Genomic DNA, 16583 nt, shown 5'->3' with positions numbered 1-16583 from the left:
GTTAACTGAGGCTGCTTGCTTGGTACTCCTGATTTTACTTTCACTAGAGTAGAGCTCTTTATATATAAAGCAACCTATTTACTGAATCTCTTCTAGAGAAAAGCGTTGCAATGATGGCTTGTGGTTTAACCCCAGCTAGCAACAAAGTATTACACGGCTGCTTGCTCTCCAGTGGGATCAGGGAGATAATTATTAGATGGTAGCTAGAAAACTTGTGGGTTGAAATAAAGGCCTTTGTAGTAGAAAAAGGAAAAACCTGACACACAGGCAAAGCAGAACAAGGAATTAATTCACTTCTTCCCATGAGCAGGCAGCTGTTCAGCTATTTCCAGGCCAACAGGGGCCCATCGCATGTAACAGTGGCTAGGAAAGACAAATGCTATCGCTCCAAATGTTCCCCATGTCTCTTTCACCCCACTTTATAGACTCAGCATGAAGTCTTGTGGTCTGGACCATCCCTTTGGTCAGTTGGGACCACATGTCCCCACTGTGTCTCCTTCCAGTTTCCTGTGCACACTCAGTCTCTTCGCTAGCATGGCAGTACAAGAAGCAGACATGGCTTGCTCAGTGTAAGCACTGCTCGGCAATAACATCTCTGTATTACCAGCATGCTGTTCAGCACAAAACCAAAACATCCTCATGCTAGCCATTGTGAAGAAAAGTAACTACACACAGATCTTTATTGGTAAGACACTTCTGTAAATGCTGGATTCCATGTATTTTTTGACAGTGAAATAATTGTGTGGTCTATTTGTTACAGTATTCATAAAAACTAAATTATCAGTTGTGCTTCTTTCACCGTTGCATTGGTTATTCCCTGACTTAGGAAAGACAGACTCTGAAATTACTTGTTTTCTTAGGGGGTCTGTGATAGTTTCATTAATTAAAAGTGTAATTGTGTTAACAGGTTTTAAATGTAGATTTTTCAAAGTAAGATAAAAATTATCAATAATGATGAAGTTTCCAGAATCATATTTTAGTGCTGCGTTGCCTGTAGATTGTGAAATCTGGGCTGATGAGCTTTGTTCTGCTGTGGTTTCCTGAACTCAGAAAGGTGCACAGCACCTCAGAATGCCAGGCTCTAGGTGTGTCACAGCTCACACCAAAGCCTGCTTTTTGCACTGAGACAGTACTAAATGTGGCTGCTGGGCTGAAGAAAGCCTGGAAAAGGATTTTTTTTAAACTTCCCATGCTATATGTAACTTGACTATATCTCTTCAGCTTTTAAAAACAGCCTTTTAGGCAGTTGATTCCATGAAGAAACACCTGTAAGAGGTTCAGGTGCCTTGAGCTCCTGGTGAGTCAGTAGACTGAAATAAAAAATAATCCTGGAACTGACACTTTAGCAAGTCCTTCTGTGTCCAGGGAAAGAACATCTATGTTCCTTTGTAAATTCAGGGCCACTGCAGAAACATTTCATGTTCATTTCCATTTCCCCTAGCTTGGTGGGGAATTGAAGCACGTCATGTTCTGAAAGGGCTCTTAATCATGCTTTTTCAAACTCATAAGCAGGCCTTAAAGTCAGGCTGGCACTAATTGCAAGCAAGAGCTCCTCCAGGCAAGGGGGGGTTTGGTAAAAAAAGTGAGCAGTAGACTGTATTCATGCTTTAAAACTGCACTTTCAAAGTGCATTCTCAAATAAATGAGAATGAAATATTTTTACATTTTAAGAATTGACTTTGGCCTTTGGTCCTAGACTATTTGATCCATTTTTGAGAAACTATGCCTGAATATAACATAGATCAGTATGGTGACTGAGCTGGCTGCAGATGAAGGTGTAGCAATCCTTACAAGCTAAAGATACATGAGGAGTTCACTGTTTTTGTATTATTTCTTGTTCACATTATGCTTTGTAATACTTCACTGTGATCTGTCTGGCTTATGTCTGGTTTATAACCATGTCGGTTCTATTTCTGCCTGTTAATCTTCACACTGTGGTGGACCCAGCTGTGCAGTCCATCTTGTACGCAGAATGGTACCAGTTGCCATGACAGCATACAGCTACCTACTGGTGGCAGAATAATAGGCGTGTGACTTCTTTGGAAAGTGTCACCAATGTAATTTAGTCGTCAGCCAGCAGGTGGGGTATTAAGCTAACAGAAACCTGCCAAATACTGTAATTTATAAAACCTTTCTCTTGGGGAACACTGCAGTTTGTCCTTTTGACAGTAAAAGCTATTCATTGCAAAATGTTGTGATTCTTATTGTGGGCTAATTCATTTTTTGTTAAAAAATATAGCCGTAAGAAATGCAATGAGAAGGCTTTGTAGATTGCCAAAAACCATGTTATGAGTTGTAGTGGGTTTGGAAGAAAGGCGGGGTTTGTGAGCAGGTTTGGCACTAGTTCCAAGTATGTAATCAGGACAGAGCTGGGCATTCCATAGGGAAGTTTGAAACACTGATGTATTCCTTAGCTGAAAAAATCCATCAGCTTATTTGTAACTCTTTTCACTTCCTCTCTTTATTATACACTGCTTGCAAATAGAATCCTTAAATTAACTCGACAGTATTTCAAAGGATTATGTCAGAAAAGGTTTTGGGTTTCCTTTCTGCTTTCAGGTAAGTTTAGTTCATTCTACAATCCCAAGAATTTGACAAATACAAAACAACAAAAGAATAGCCTGTAGAGATACCCAAACTCAGTATCTTTTGAATCTACGTATTTATCCACCTTCTTTGTTCCCTTTTTTACAGAGGTGGTGTTGAAATGAGTTAAGAACATGGACCACTTCTTTAAACTGGATAGTCATTCTTAATATCTCCATTCTTGTAAACGGAACACAGTAATTGCCAGTGGGTGGGAACTCAGATATGTGGTTTACCCTTTCTACCAGTGCTTGGTGTTACCTGCTGTTTTCAGTGTTTCCTAGGACCAGATCCCTCTGGGTTGGTTGGAGAAGGGGAAACGGTTATTCAGCAGAAATTGTGGATAAATTAATTTTCAGTTGCTATGTCTGCTTCCCCTAGGGAACTATGAGCTCTATGAAATGTTTGCTTTCTTGGATGACATTTTCCAATATAAATGACACTTTATGATAGGGTATTATGAAGACAACAGTGAACAGAGTAAGAAAAAAAGAGTTAGGTTCACTTATGTATTTGCTTACCTTATTACAGAAACACCACTAAAGAAGTGAAAAAATAATAAAATATTATTTTGCTGACTTCCTGCATTTGATAGAGACTCTTAAATGGTCTTAGTTAAGAACTACTGTGTGTGTCCAGATCAATGTTTTTCTAGTTCAGTATTGTATGTCATTATTGGAAACCTGTCTGTAAATGGAAGAGTAAAAAGGCAAAAAATAGATCCTTGAGAACATGGGTCGGCTTCTAGTAGCTTGTGTCTGAGGTTTTCATCTTGTCTTTTATTCTTCCTTTTGGTATATATTGAAGACAGTAGCAAGGTAGGCTGTACTAAAGTATTTTGCCACAATGTCATAAAATGCAGTTACAAATAAAAATAATTATGTTTGCTGCATGAGTGCAATGTGTTTTCATCCCTGCCTTTAAGACTTAGTAATGTTTTAACCTAAATAACAATCCATTAAATTGTAACAAGCCTGTAACTCAAAAAATTCAAAAGATGAAGCCAACTTCTTTCATAGACCTTTAGGATTCTTTAACAGATTTTTTGCCATACTCAGTGTTCTGAAAAGAGCTTGAATTCTGTATAGAAAAACATGTTCTGTAATCTAAATAGAAGTTTCCTAACTTGATTTTTTGATACTACATTTAAGAAATCTTATTAACTACTCCTTCAACCTTTGTGCTGCACTTCATACCTAGTGACAAAGAGAACGTGGAGCTGGTGGGGAAAATGCATTGCTGTGACTAGTCACGAATGCCACTAGTGTTTTTCTACTGAATTTTTTACCTGTCACAACAAGGATATACTTATATATACTTAGAACTGTAAGGTCAAGGATGAAACATAATGGTTTTGTTTTTCACTGTTCCCCAAGTATACTGCATGGCAAAGTAAGCCTTCTGAAGACTTGCAGCATGTCTTACCATTCCAGAAAACTAAAGTAGTGCAGAAAATAACAACCTTTGCAGTTACGGAAAGTTAGTCAACTAAAAGATTTGTTTATTAGTACAAGTGCACAGGTTTGTTTTCTTTCTGTATGTAAATGCTAATGAATACAGAGTCCACATTTGTCTTGTTTGAATGCTGCTCACTTTGTTAATTCATCATGTGTACAAGCAGCTTCTTTTCATCACCATTGGCTTTCTGTCTTGGGTGTCATAAAGTTCTGCATGCTGAAATCATTTTCTTAATGGAACTGCCTAGATTGGTATGATTTCACAGTTTCCAAAATCTGAAAGCAATCCATAGGTACTCTGCTTATGCTTTTCTCTTGATAATTGAGTCTCCTCAGAGCAGGTTTTTCTGTCCTGCACTGCTACTTCTAGTTGGATTTAGACTAGAAAGTACTCTTTGGTACTTATTATTTACACTGCTTCTTAGGAGTCTGGGTTAGATCATGGTCCTTGTTCATATTCTGTCTTGGCAAACTATCTTATTAGCTATAACTGATCCATTTACACGAAGAGATTGGAAAATATTTTACTGTGGAGGGTGGAGCACTGTTAAAATAACTTTTCGTCTGAGAAGTTTAAAGAGAACTTAGAGGTAGGGTAGTTGAGGCCACAGTGATACTTCTGGTGTATAAAACAATGCACTCAGAATACACAGTTCATGTGCAACTTCTGTGAGAGCCTAAGTTTGCAGAAGGGATTAATTCATTATAACTTACTTTTTCATTCTATTTTCAGGTTCTTTCGCTAAGTATTCAATTTCCTAGGACTATAACTATGTAGAGTTTATTCAGATGGTAATGAAGCACACTCTTCCCATGAGTTATTACCAATCAGGCTAGAATCAAGTGTTCAGAATTGTAAGATAGTGACCCATTCTTGTCTTTTGCCTTGTCTAGCCACTGTTTGTGCCACTGGAACAGCTGGGCTGATGCAAATACCCATCTACAACTTCCTCAGGAGGAAGTGATCTCTTTTCTCTGATGACAGTGACAGGACCTGAGGGAATGGCATGAGGCTGAGTCAGGGGAGGTTTAGGCTGGAAAAGGTTCTTCACTCAAAGGGTGATTGGCCACTGAAACAGGCTTCCCAGAGAAGTGGTCACAGCACCAAGCCTTGTCTGAGTTCAAGAAGTTTGGACAACACCCTTGGGCACATGGTGTGATTCTTGGGCCTGTCCTGTGCAGAGCCAGGAGTTGGACTTTGATGACCCTAGTGGGTTCCTTCCACTCAGGTTATTCTATGATACTATGAAATTAATGGAATACTACTTTTCTGGTGTGTATCTTATCTATCCATCTACTAGAAAGGTAATAGACTGTTTAACACTTAGTAAAAATTGCATGAATTTTTGCATTATTTAAAGTGCCTGGTTGTCCAGGCCTTTTTCATATTAGTGAAATCTCTCAAATGAGAATCTCAGCTGACCTCATTAACACAGTTGGACACCAGGTATCTGGTAGGTGGAAATTTACAGCTTGGGAAATTCTAAGAATTACTTTCCTCTATATATGATTTAGTTTAATGCAGCGGAAGAAGGGGAAAATGCAGTGCTCTGTTAAACTACTGGAATGTTCAGGAACAGAAATATGTATGAGTATGTATCTAACTTCTTATTGATGGTATTAAGTAGTGCTTAATCTGGATATCCATAGAAAGGAAAAGCCACATACACCAGCTCCTTCAGTAGTTTTGTGTTTCTTGTTAGCACAAGTCTTAGCTTTCTGCACTGGCTTATAACTAGCTGTCCTTTTATAGAGGGCTTTCACTTGCACGGTTTTGGAGCATGTATGTAGGAGAAACAGCTTGTGTTCTGTAATCTGAACAGGTCATAGCTTCTCTCATGCTTTTTAGAGTGGCCCTTCTGACAAGGAAAATTTGGCCACTGTTCTCATTGCATTGAACAGCAGTAGCTTTATTGCCAACTTGATAGAGCAATAAATCTCTCTCTCTCTGTGGACAATGGTCTTCCATATGCAGCCATTCGGGGGCGTATCTCTCCTGTTTCTGAAGGTTCTTCTACAGCTTGGATTTACCCAAAATTATCAATGAGATGAGAGTGTGAAACCTGTGTTCTGTCAGATGTGTACTAATGCATTTGAGAAAGGAAAAATAAATAGGGATTAATTAAATAAATTGCCTGAAATTTTTAAATGTAGCCACAATTTTCCTCTTATATAAGAGGCATATCTTGTCAGTAATGATCATATGGAAAATTACATCCACATAATGTTATATAACTGTGTATGGTCTTCAGAAATTTATGTCCATAAATGCATTTTAGGTTTCATGATTATAAAAAGCAGCATTCAGAAAGAGCTTCCAAGCAGAAAACTGATTATTAATTAAATCTAGCCCCTGCAGGTCCCTAGTAGTTGCTTTCAAATGAACAATAGAAGCACTTTAATAATAATAATTTTTTTTATTAAATTGTCCTGTGCCATTAAAATGCTGTAGTGGTAGAACTCATGTTCAAGTAAGTCTCCTTGGGAAATAAAATGTGAGCTATTTTCAATAACTAATTGGGCAAAAATTGTGAGCCAATCTGAGTTGTAGACTGCCTCCCTGCTCTGGAACCCTGGAAAGTCAAAAATAGCTGCTGCTTCTGAGCAAGGGTCAGATTGTGTGCTGCTGCTGGGACAGAAAGGGTTATACATCCATCACCATTAGCAGCTGTGGGCTGGTCTGATTCTCCCTTCAGCAGCAGCAGTATAGATCTAGTCAGACTCCAGAGTTTTCCAAATCTGTCCCACTTCTTCATATTGGAAAGCAGTTTTCCTGGTATTTCTGAGAAGCTATGGCTTAGTTCTGAATAACACGCACTGGCATTACTTGTCTGCCATAAGAAAGAGTTCATCAAAAACTGAAATTTTAAATTCCCACTCAAGCTTATCATCTCTGTGTCTGGAGTGCTTCAGTCTGTTGAAGACTCAAATGTTAAAAGCTACAAGACATTCAAGATCTTGCGAGTGAAAGAATCTTGGAAAAACAAATCAGAACCAGATACAGGCTAGAGAGTTACAGAGCCTTTCCTGGAGCTACCAGGTGGTAGCTTGCTTGGCACTGAGGATTTGTGCAACACTGAAGGAATGGTTTTCCCTACCAATTCGTACCAATATCATACCAATTCGTACCAACTGAGGAGGAAATGGAAATGAGTAGAAGGAAATTATATATTTAGCATTGGTAAGACAAAGGTACTTTATACTACAGGACCCAAATACAAACTAGAAATCAAAAATGTGTTTTTTCAGCAAATAAGGAAAAAAGTCTGATCAATGAGTAAGATGTTTCATAGCAGTTTGCACTGGTGATCTGAAACTAACAGTAACAATAAATGAGGAAAATACGTAAATGTCTTATCTACCTCAAATGGAGCCTAATTTTTCTGATTTTGCATTTTCTTTCATATTTTGTCTTGTTAATAAAAAATTCAGTAGATCTTAAACTTGATTTTGCAGAGTGGAAGACAAAACTAATTTTCTTTACTGATATTTTGGTATCTCTTTCTGATTAACAGAAGTCAGTCAGAAGTAACTTAAGTTTTGCTGAATCCTGTTCAATGTGATGATGCAGGTGTCTGTTACTTTCTGACAGAGGAAACAAATTTTATTTGAAATGTGCTTTAAGTCTTTTTCACACAAGTGTGAAAACTATAAAAATGGGATGTGGTTACCTTGAATGCTGGAGTCTTAAGTTTGTAGTAAAAAGAACAGCAACTGGCATTGCATTGCGTGTCATGCAAAAAATAATTTGACTTAGACCAGTGTGGGTCTTTCCCAATTAGTTGTTCAAATAGAGCCTGGAATAGTGAAGTAAGAGGCTTCCTAGTGGCGTAACTAGAAACACCTTGCACAAGACAGAAATGCTCTGCATGTGTTTTCATGCTGCTTTTCATGATATGTAATCTTCCCTGCCTAGGCCAAAATAAACATAGACATTTGGCCAAACAGAATTCTTACATACTCCACCAGCAGCAATTTACACCTACACTGAACTTGCCTTACTCAGCTGCACGCAGGACTACAAAGTGCAAATAGAAAACGTGATCACTCCTGCTTGTGGTACAGGAGGTTGTAGAACTCTGCACTGCTAAATGTGTGGATTTACCAGAGAGATTACACTCACTAGACACAGAAATAAAACATTTTAAAGCTCTTCTTAACTCCCAGGGCAAACTAATATTCCCTAATGGAGTGTCGAGGGGCACGTCTTACTGTTGATTAAAGCAATAAGGTCCTTCAGTTGTTTATAGTTAAATGGTTGTTAGAGTAGTATTTTATACTTAATTAAGTAAGTAAATCACTACTGGTTTGCAGTTCTTTATTGCTCTGCAGGGACATGTGTGTATGTGTGTGTATATATATTTTTTTTTTCACCACAACTCTGAAATGCCTAGGATGGTTGTTTAGGATTTTTTCAAGTTGATCAGATTTCTCATGGAAAGACTGTTGTCTGTTTTTGGAGTGCCACATGAAATACCTATTACAGTTTAAGTTCTAGATTGTGTTTTAACAAGTCTTTACCAAAATGGCTCTTAAAAAGGCAAATAACCCCAAAATATGTCAAAAGTGCATACTTAAAAAAAATATTTGAACACAAGCACGCCAGAATTGAATTCTGAGATTCTCACAGTGGTAATCTAAAAAGAATAGTTTAGATGTACATAATCATTTTAGATTTTATGCTATGTTTCAACTTGCATGAATTACATACTTTCAATATTGGGATGCCTAAATAGGTGATTATAGAGGTATCCTATTCAGGTAATCAATCTGCTGCTTCTCTAATATGCTTTTGTAGTCAGAGGAAAACATGTTAGCATCAAAACTCCTATGGAACCAACTTCAATTCCAAATTTTCTCTACTGAAAAGTGCAGGACTGTCCTAATGGGTTGTGTATTTAATGCTGGAGTAGGGGAATTCCAGGTTGAAATGGTGCATCAAAACACCTCATATGTGATGGCTGTAAGTTTGCAGTCATGTCTGATACATGACTGTGAAGTGGGCAGTGGAAAAATGGTTGGTACTGTCTAGGTTTGTGCTTTGTGATCTGTTGTAAACACTACTTTGAAACACTTTTCATTTGTACAGGACTGCTACTTCATAACAGTCTACAGACATCCAGGAATGTTGGTTTTCTGGTTTCCTTTATGTAACCAAGATTTCTACACCAGCAAAAGTCTTCAATGTTGTTGGATATTCTTTCAATTCAATCCCCAAGGTGTAGGTCTGCAATTTCTATGGTGTTGGTAAGGTCTGGTGCCTAGGATGTTCCTTCTGGAGCCATCTCCGACCTGATGTGTTTACAATTCAGGGAAAACTGCACTTTCACATCTCCCTACACACTTAGCAATCCTTCCCCATATGCTTTAACAGTAGTATTAGAAAAACAGCTCAATTACATGGCACCCTGATGTGACTGCATGCTGCTTTCTCACGTGATTGGAAAGCCAGAGAAACTAATGAGTGGAGGAAAAATGATGGAGGGCAAGGAAAGAGGAAAACCTGTGTGTATAATTAAAAGAAATTGAGAGGATAAAACCAAAACACACAGAAGGAAATAGAAAAAGGAGATGAGTAAAATTCCCAGATAAAATGCATTGCTAGTGTTTGTTTCATAGTTGAGTGCCGGTAAACTAACTTGATTTCTTAATTTCCAATGTGTTGATGTTATGCTTTTGGCTACTGACTACTTGCTAATGGTGCTACTTGTGCTTTAAGAGAACTTGAGACCACTGAAGAAATTTTTTTGTTCCCTGATGGCACTTGACGGAAAAGTAGGGGGGAGTACTTTCAAATAGATGTCATCCATCACAATACCAGCATTTAATAGAGAAATAGTCTGCACTTCGGAAGGAATTAATGTGCCAGTGTAGTGGTTTCTTCATATATTTTTACATAATTTAATTTCGTTTATGCACCTACACAGTAGGGAGAGATTCTCAAGTGGACCAGGTGTAGCAAATGTATTTGTGCCTGCTGTGCACAAGGACTTCGGGCAGCTTCCATACTATTCAAGGATGTTTTAGGAGATGCTGAACAGGTTTCTGGCCTAATAAGGGAAAGTGCAATGAAAGTGGTGCACAAAGTCCCAGACTTGGTTCATAAGCATTACATTTGGGATGGATACATGTTTTTCTGGAGAGACAGGGAAGATGAGGGTGGAGGGTTGCCCCCTCTGTAAAATGAGCAGCTGGAGTGTATGGAGCTCTTGGACTGACAGACTGGCTGAGAACACTAAAGATCAAGGGAGTGACTACAGAGGGTGACAGTGGTGGATTACAGGCCAGCTACTCTTGCTGAAAGTTGATTAAAATAGCAATTCTGTGACATCTATGGGTCACAGATCCTGATTCTTGGGGAGGAGTGAAGCTTCCTGCCAGTTGGATGAGTAACGTGGTGGGGTGGAAGCAATCCAGCAAATTTCAGGAAGTTTTCTTGGTAGATATCCTGAATGGGTCAACCAGGGGTGTTGCACTAATGGATGTCCAATACCAATGAAAAATTGTCTAGGAATGTGAGAATGGCAACTGAGGCTATAGTCATGGTCATACAATGGAACTCAAGATCCTGAAGGGAGTGAGGATATCGTCTCTGGACTTCAGAGAGCAAACTTTGGCTTATTTGAGGACCTGGTAAATGGGAGGCAGTTTTGAAAAGTGAAAGGAGCCTAGGAAGGCAGGCAGATTTTAATGGAGCCTTTTCCTGATGCAAGAGTGACACATCCAATTAGGAGGAAACAATGTTGATGAATTGGGATACCAGCTACACTAAGTGGGAACACTTGACTGAACTTCATGGCAAAATTATCATGGTGGAAGCATGAACAGGTTATAGTGAAGGAGTTACAGAAATATCTAGGCATGTAGGGAAGGGGGTAGACATACACAAGGGCTTGTAGTATCTGATGTTGCTCTCAAAAAGCTCTGTTAACAGTAAGGGGCTGGACCATGAAGAGCTGTTGAATGTGAGCACAGGTAAGGCTGATGAATTCAGAGCTGCCTTTGCCTCAGTGACCTGAACCATGCGCTTGGAGGCAAGATTGGAGCAAGCAAAGAGCTACCAGCAGTGGATGAGCATCAAGAGAGGGATTCTTCTGAGAACTTGACCTGGCCAAGTCTGGCTGGGCTGGCGTTCTGGGCTGTGTCTAAGGGTGCTGAGAAGATCTGGCTGATGCCTTGACAGCAGCTGCTCTCTGTGCCATCAAGCCTTACCAAATGTTTGCCACCTTTGATAAAATGTAGGCATTTTCAGGCATGGGGATGGTAGTTGATGCCATGGCAACTTTAGTAAGGTGCTAGGCACTGGCTCCTGTGCTATTTTTGTATGTGCTTAGGACTCTGTAGTCTGGGTGGGTAAAAACCTCATTGCATAGCAGAGGTCAGAAAGTTGCAGTTTAATGGGTTGCACTTTTCCTGGAGGACAGAAGCAAGTGGAATCCTCTTGTACTTTAACATGTCTTTAAAGGACCTGGAGGAGATGATAGGATCCACTGTTGCCATGTTTGCACACAGCTGCATACTGAGGTGCCATCAAGCAGCTTCAGGGCTGGGTTGCTGTCCAAAAGGAACTGGGCAGGCTCAAGAACAAGCCAGCATGAACTTTTGAAATTTTACAAGGACAAACATTCAGCCTCTGGGAAGGGAGGGTATCTTGCAGAGATTCAGACTTGGGACTGCCTGTCTGGGTAGCAGTTCTGTTGCAAAGGTTGTGGGCATGCTAGTAGGCAGCATGACCACAGCCAACAAAGATAACAGCATGCCAGTATCTTGGAAAAAGTGATGATCCACAGCTATTTGGCACTCACTAGGGCTCTTGTAGACCACATACTGTGTCCATTCCCCTCTCAGAATCCAGTGCCAAGAAAGTTGTTGACAAGTTGGAACAAGTTTAGTGGTCAGCCAACAAGACCAGGAATGGAGTATGTGTCCTGCAAGAAGAGGTTGAGGGAGCTGAACTCAGTTGACCTGGAGCTGATTGGAAGGGACAACAATGGGTTATCTGGTCCAACCTCCCTGCTCAAGCACATGGCACATGATTGAGGCCAGATGGTTTTTGAATATCTCCAGTGAGGGAGACTCCACAACCTCTCTGAGGAATCTATTCCAGTGTGCACAACAAAGAAGTTCTTCCTCATATTCAGGTAGAACTTCCTGCGCCATTTCTGCCCATTGCCTCTTGTCTTAGTGGTTGGCACCATGAAGAAGAGCCTGGCTCCATCCTCTTCATACCCACCATTTAGATATTTTATACACATTAATGAGCTCCCCTCTCAGTTGCCTCTTCTTGAGGCTGAACAGGCCCAGCTCCCTCAGCCTTTTGTTGTAAGAAAGATTCCCCAGACCCTTGACTAATGTAGCACGGCTTCATAGCTGTCTGCTGGACCTGCTCCAGAAGCTCCATGTCTGTCTTGTATGGACAGACTTGTATGAGCCCAGAACTGGACACAGCACTCCAGATGTGGCCTCCCCAGGGTTGAGCAGAGCAGGCGCATCACCTCCCTCGACCTTCTGACAATGCTCTTCCTGATGTATCCAAGGATTCCCTTGGCCTTCTTTGCTCCACAGGCACACTGCTGGCTCATCGACAGCTTGTTGTCCCCCAGGACCCCCAGGTTCTCCTCTGCAGAGCAGCTTTCCAGTAGATTGGCTCCTGGCCCATACTGGTGCATGGGTTTATTCCTCCCCAGGTGCAGGACCCTGCATTTGTCACTGTTGAATTTGAGATGGTTCTTCTCTGCCCAACTCCCCAACCTATCAAGGTCCCTCTGAAAGGCCGCACAGTATCAGCCACTCCTCCCAGTTTGTATCATGAGCGATGATGGGGGGAGTACAGGGGAGCTGGTGTGGGGGCTGCGGTGGGCAGTGCGTGGGAGACTTCCCGCCCTGGCCGGCGGGCGGAGCAATCCGCCTTTGGGCTGTGCCGCTGGAGCGGGCGGGAAGCACGGCTGCCCGATCCCTGCGCGCCTCGGGCTGGGCGCGGGGCTCTCGCCGCCGCTCGGAGGAAGAGGAAGTGGCCGCGGTCCCCGGCCGGGCTGAGCGGGAGCGGAGCCGCCGCCCCCGGGCTGCGCAGCGCAAACTTTGTGCCGGGCGGCGGGGCCGAGTGGCGGCGCGGCGCTGCCCCGGCACCTCCCCGTCGCGGAGCCGAGGGGGGAGCGGCCCCGGAGCGCGGCGGGCGGGCACGGGCGACAGCCGGAGTAGGAGGAGGAAACGCTGTCAGCGGGGCCGGCCGTCTCCGCCCGCCGGGCATCCTTCAGCACCATCGGGCTGCGTTTCGCCCGCTGCCTGTCCCAGGTACTGCCACGCACCCCACCGGCTCGGCGGGCAAACTTGGTGAGGGGGCGGGGGGGGGGGGTTGCTGCTGGGCAGCGTCTGCACGCCGGAGCGGGGAAAGCCGCTCCGGGGCACTGACTCGTGGTCCTCTGGCTCCCGAAGTTCGGAGCGGGGCACGGGCCGGCCGGCGTGCCCGGGTTCGGAGGGGCTGCTGGAGCCCGGCGCGGGGGGGCACTGCCTCCCGCCCGCTCCCCGGCCGGGTTTCGCGCTGTGCAGCTGCTCCGGAGGGTCCGCTCGCTGCGGTCCTGCCGAGGGGCCACAGCGGAGGGCGGCGGGGCTGGCGGGGCGGTGCCGTCCTGTCAGCCCGTGGGTGCGGAGACTGCCGGGCTCCGCCGGGCTGCCCGCGGCCGGGACGGACCGGAGGCGACATCGCCGGCAGGCGCTTCTAGCCAGTGGGATGGTTATTCGCGTCCAGCCCCCGCCGCGGTGAGGCAGAGCCGGGAGAGGAGGGAGCTCTGAGGGGAGCCGGGTGGGCGCCCGCCTGCCCGCCCAGCCCGGCGCCGCTCCTCACATGCCGGGCACCTGGAGGCGGCGGTGCCGTGCCATCGTGTGGCTGGCTGGGGTCTGGGATTTTACAGTCGCTGTTTTGCAATTTTATTGCTTTTTCAAGTTCTTGATGTTGTTTCAGCACGGTTTTCTCACGATATAAAGAGGCAGTGTGATCATGGTTCAGCATTTTTACGTTCGAGTGTGAAATATATCTCTCTTTTCTCTGGTTTGTCTAAATTCTTGTCAAAACAGCCTCTTCATACAGCCTTTGCATTTCTGGAAAAGGGGAATTTAGTTGAATGGACTTTACTGTTCTTCTTTGATACTTTCGACTTAGTCAAATAATTAATGGGAGACATTTATTCTCCATTACGCCTGAGCATGCTTCCCTCCAGAGCGCTCCCAGCTCGGACCAGAGGACGGGCTGAACGAGAGGCTGCTGTGTGGCAGGACAGGGAGTGGTGCTGGAGTCTTGGTAGGGATGGCTGTTGTGCTAAAGAGGATGCTGTATTTAAAATAATAAAAATATGACTATACCTGAAAGAATGTTCTGTAATGTTTTCAGCCAAAGTTTGGAAGCTGTGGTCTGATTGTATACTGCTTCAATTTTTATTCCCTTTTAAAAAAAATATTTATTTATTTTGTAGGAGAATAACCTTATCAAGATGTAGCTGGCCTCTAGCTTACAAGAGGAGCTCTTTTTATACATCTGCTTTTATGTTTTATTTTTAATAAATCCAATCCATTTCAGGTCCTGGTGTTGAATAACAAGTTAGTGGCAATAACCCACTTTTTCACAATGCTAGAGGTCACATATGTGTATTTAATTTCTGTTTTTTGTATGGAAAAAGAAAAGTCTCAGAATGAAGGGTTATTTCAGGAATCTAGCTTAACCTCAAGTAAGTTACATTAGACAAGGGGCTTTCCACCTCTTGAATGTTGGCATTCCCCAGTCTGAGAATGAAGCATGAAATGAGTATATACAGCTGTGATTAAATACCCTAAGGGAGTTGTGAGCTGTGGTACTGGGAAACACAAATACCATATTGGGTATAATGAACTGGCCTAAGACTCTGTGGTGGAAAATCTGGGGTCACAGACTTGTGAAGAATAAAAATCAAAGTTGATGAAGTCTCTATTTGAAGTAAGCAAAAAATATTCACCAAACTACTATTCCATCCCTAACTTCCTGTGAGATTCCAGAGCTTCACACCTTGCACTAGTGATCTACTTTACTTTTTGCCTTCCTCAGGTGGCTGGGGTTCTACTCCAAGGCAAACTAGCAAAAGGCAGTAAACAGAGGACTGCTAAATCTGAAGTTCTGTGTTTTACCATGGTTTTACCCACTGTCATTAAGCAGCTGTGCATACATTGCAATATGCATCTGTTTCTCATGCCTGTTCTCTGTGGGTTCTGAGTGGTGTGGGGTTAACTTTAAAAGAAAGTTGGATTCATATCTAACATTCCTGTGCATGCTTTTGTCAGGTTAATTCAGTCTTTATTTTTAATCTGCTGTGATTTCTCTTTATGTTCTTGATAATAGTACTCTTTCTTAGCATCCTGGTAGTCTCCTTTCGTCACATGGAGGCAACTTGCTTGAATATTTGCACACAGTATTTTGGCATAAATTTACCTGTGCATTGTTCAGTGACATGAACACTTTGTTATCTTGACCAAAAATACACTGCCTAAAAGTATTTTGTAGAAAGATGTGGTATTATCTGAATCTTTTGCTTTATTGAAAGACAGCACTGTGGTATCACCAAGTATTAAATATTTTGGATTAATGTTGCAGGGTGATGTGGGTGGTGTGGCAAGCAAGGGTCTCCCACCAACCTGCTGTTCCTCACATTGCTCCCCACTGCTAGCACAACACTTGCCTTAGTCCTCCACCACTTCTCTCTGATCCTGTTTGCTCCTCTTCCTCCCACCCTGTTGCTCACAGGCCCACACACACCCACACAACCCAACTGTGTTTCCCTAGAGGAGTTTAAGTGTGGCTGGTGACAGGGAGCCCACAGAGCTCCCTGGCTTGCAAGCTCAGGGACAGCACAGGGCAAAGTAAGTGTGTTGTGCAGGGCAGCAGAGTCGAGCCTAAATCGGTGATGTGAATGCTGCAATGAGAACAATAGCACCTAATAAGAGTTTGTTGAAATCACGTTATCATGCTGGCGTGTTATTTGACATGCTGCATGCCAGTGCTGTGCTTTCTTTGTAACTTGTGTTTACAAGACCTGTCAGGGTAATCTGTTCTAACTTTACTGAATCTGTATCATAGTTATCCATGTATTACTTTGCTTTCTTCCTTAAGCTTAGAAGCTCTGGAAACTAGACTAGCAATTGTCTTAATTGGCCAAACTGTTTTTCTCTGTTTTTTTGTGTAGTCAGTACATATTCTTGTCTCCATGTGAGACAGTACCAAATCTGATTAAATACTTTGGTTTTTAATTCTAGCAATTGGGGCTGCAATTCATCATGACAGGTCTTCCAGAGTTCTTGGTATGAATCCAGATTAGTCCTGATTTGTGTTCTGCTTCATTCTGCTTCTGTTGAGTTGTGGTATCTTTGGCTTCTCCAACTTGCCTTGGCTTCTGGCACGTTTCATTTTATGCTGGTGTTTCTTGATCCGAGACTGTTCCTCTGCTGAACTTTGTTCCTGTCTCTTAAGCTCTCTGCTTATTCTATGTTTCCTTCTTTATTAGGTAATTCATCTCACTGTGT

At 42.6% G+C, this 16583-nt stretch overlaps 1 protein-coding gene across 1 annotated transcript in view; it reads left to right on the top strand.

Annotated features, from left to right (window-relative positions):
- Positions 1–13191: 13191 nt before the first annotated feature.
- The window catches only part of RFTN1 (raftlin, lipid raft linker 1), a 96316-nt gene continuing 92924 nt past the window's right edge, over positions 13192–16583 (top strand). The window contains exon 1 of the mRNA XM_053993310.1: positions 13192–13334. The gene's annotated coding sequence lies outside the window, so the exon portion shown is untranslated. The remainder of the gene's footprint in view (positions 13335–16583) is intronic.

Source organism: Vidua macroura, chromosome 1 (assembly GCF_024509145.1).
Source record: "Vidua macroura isolate BioBank_ID:100142 chromosome 1, ASM2450914v1, whole genome shotgun sequence".
Classification (NCBI taxonomy): domain Eukaryota; kingdom Metazoa; phylum Chordata; class Aves; order Passeriformes; family Viduidae; genus Vidua; species Vidua macroura.
The sequence above is the reverse complement of the archived record's forward strand: the minus strand, read 5'-3'. Positions and strand labels throughout refer to the sequence as shown.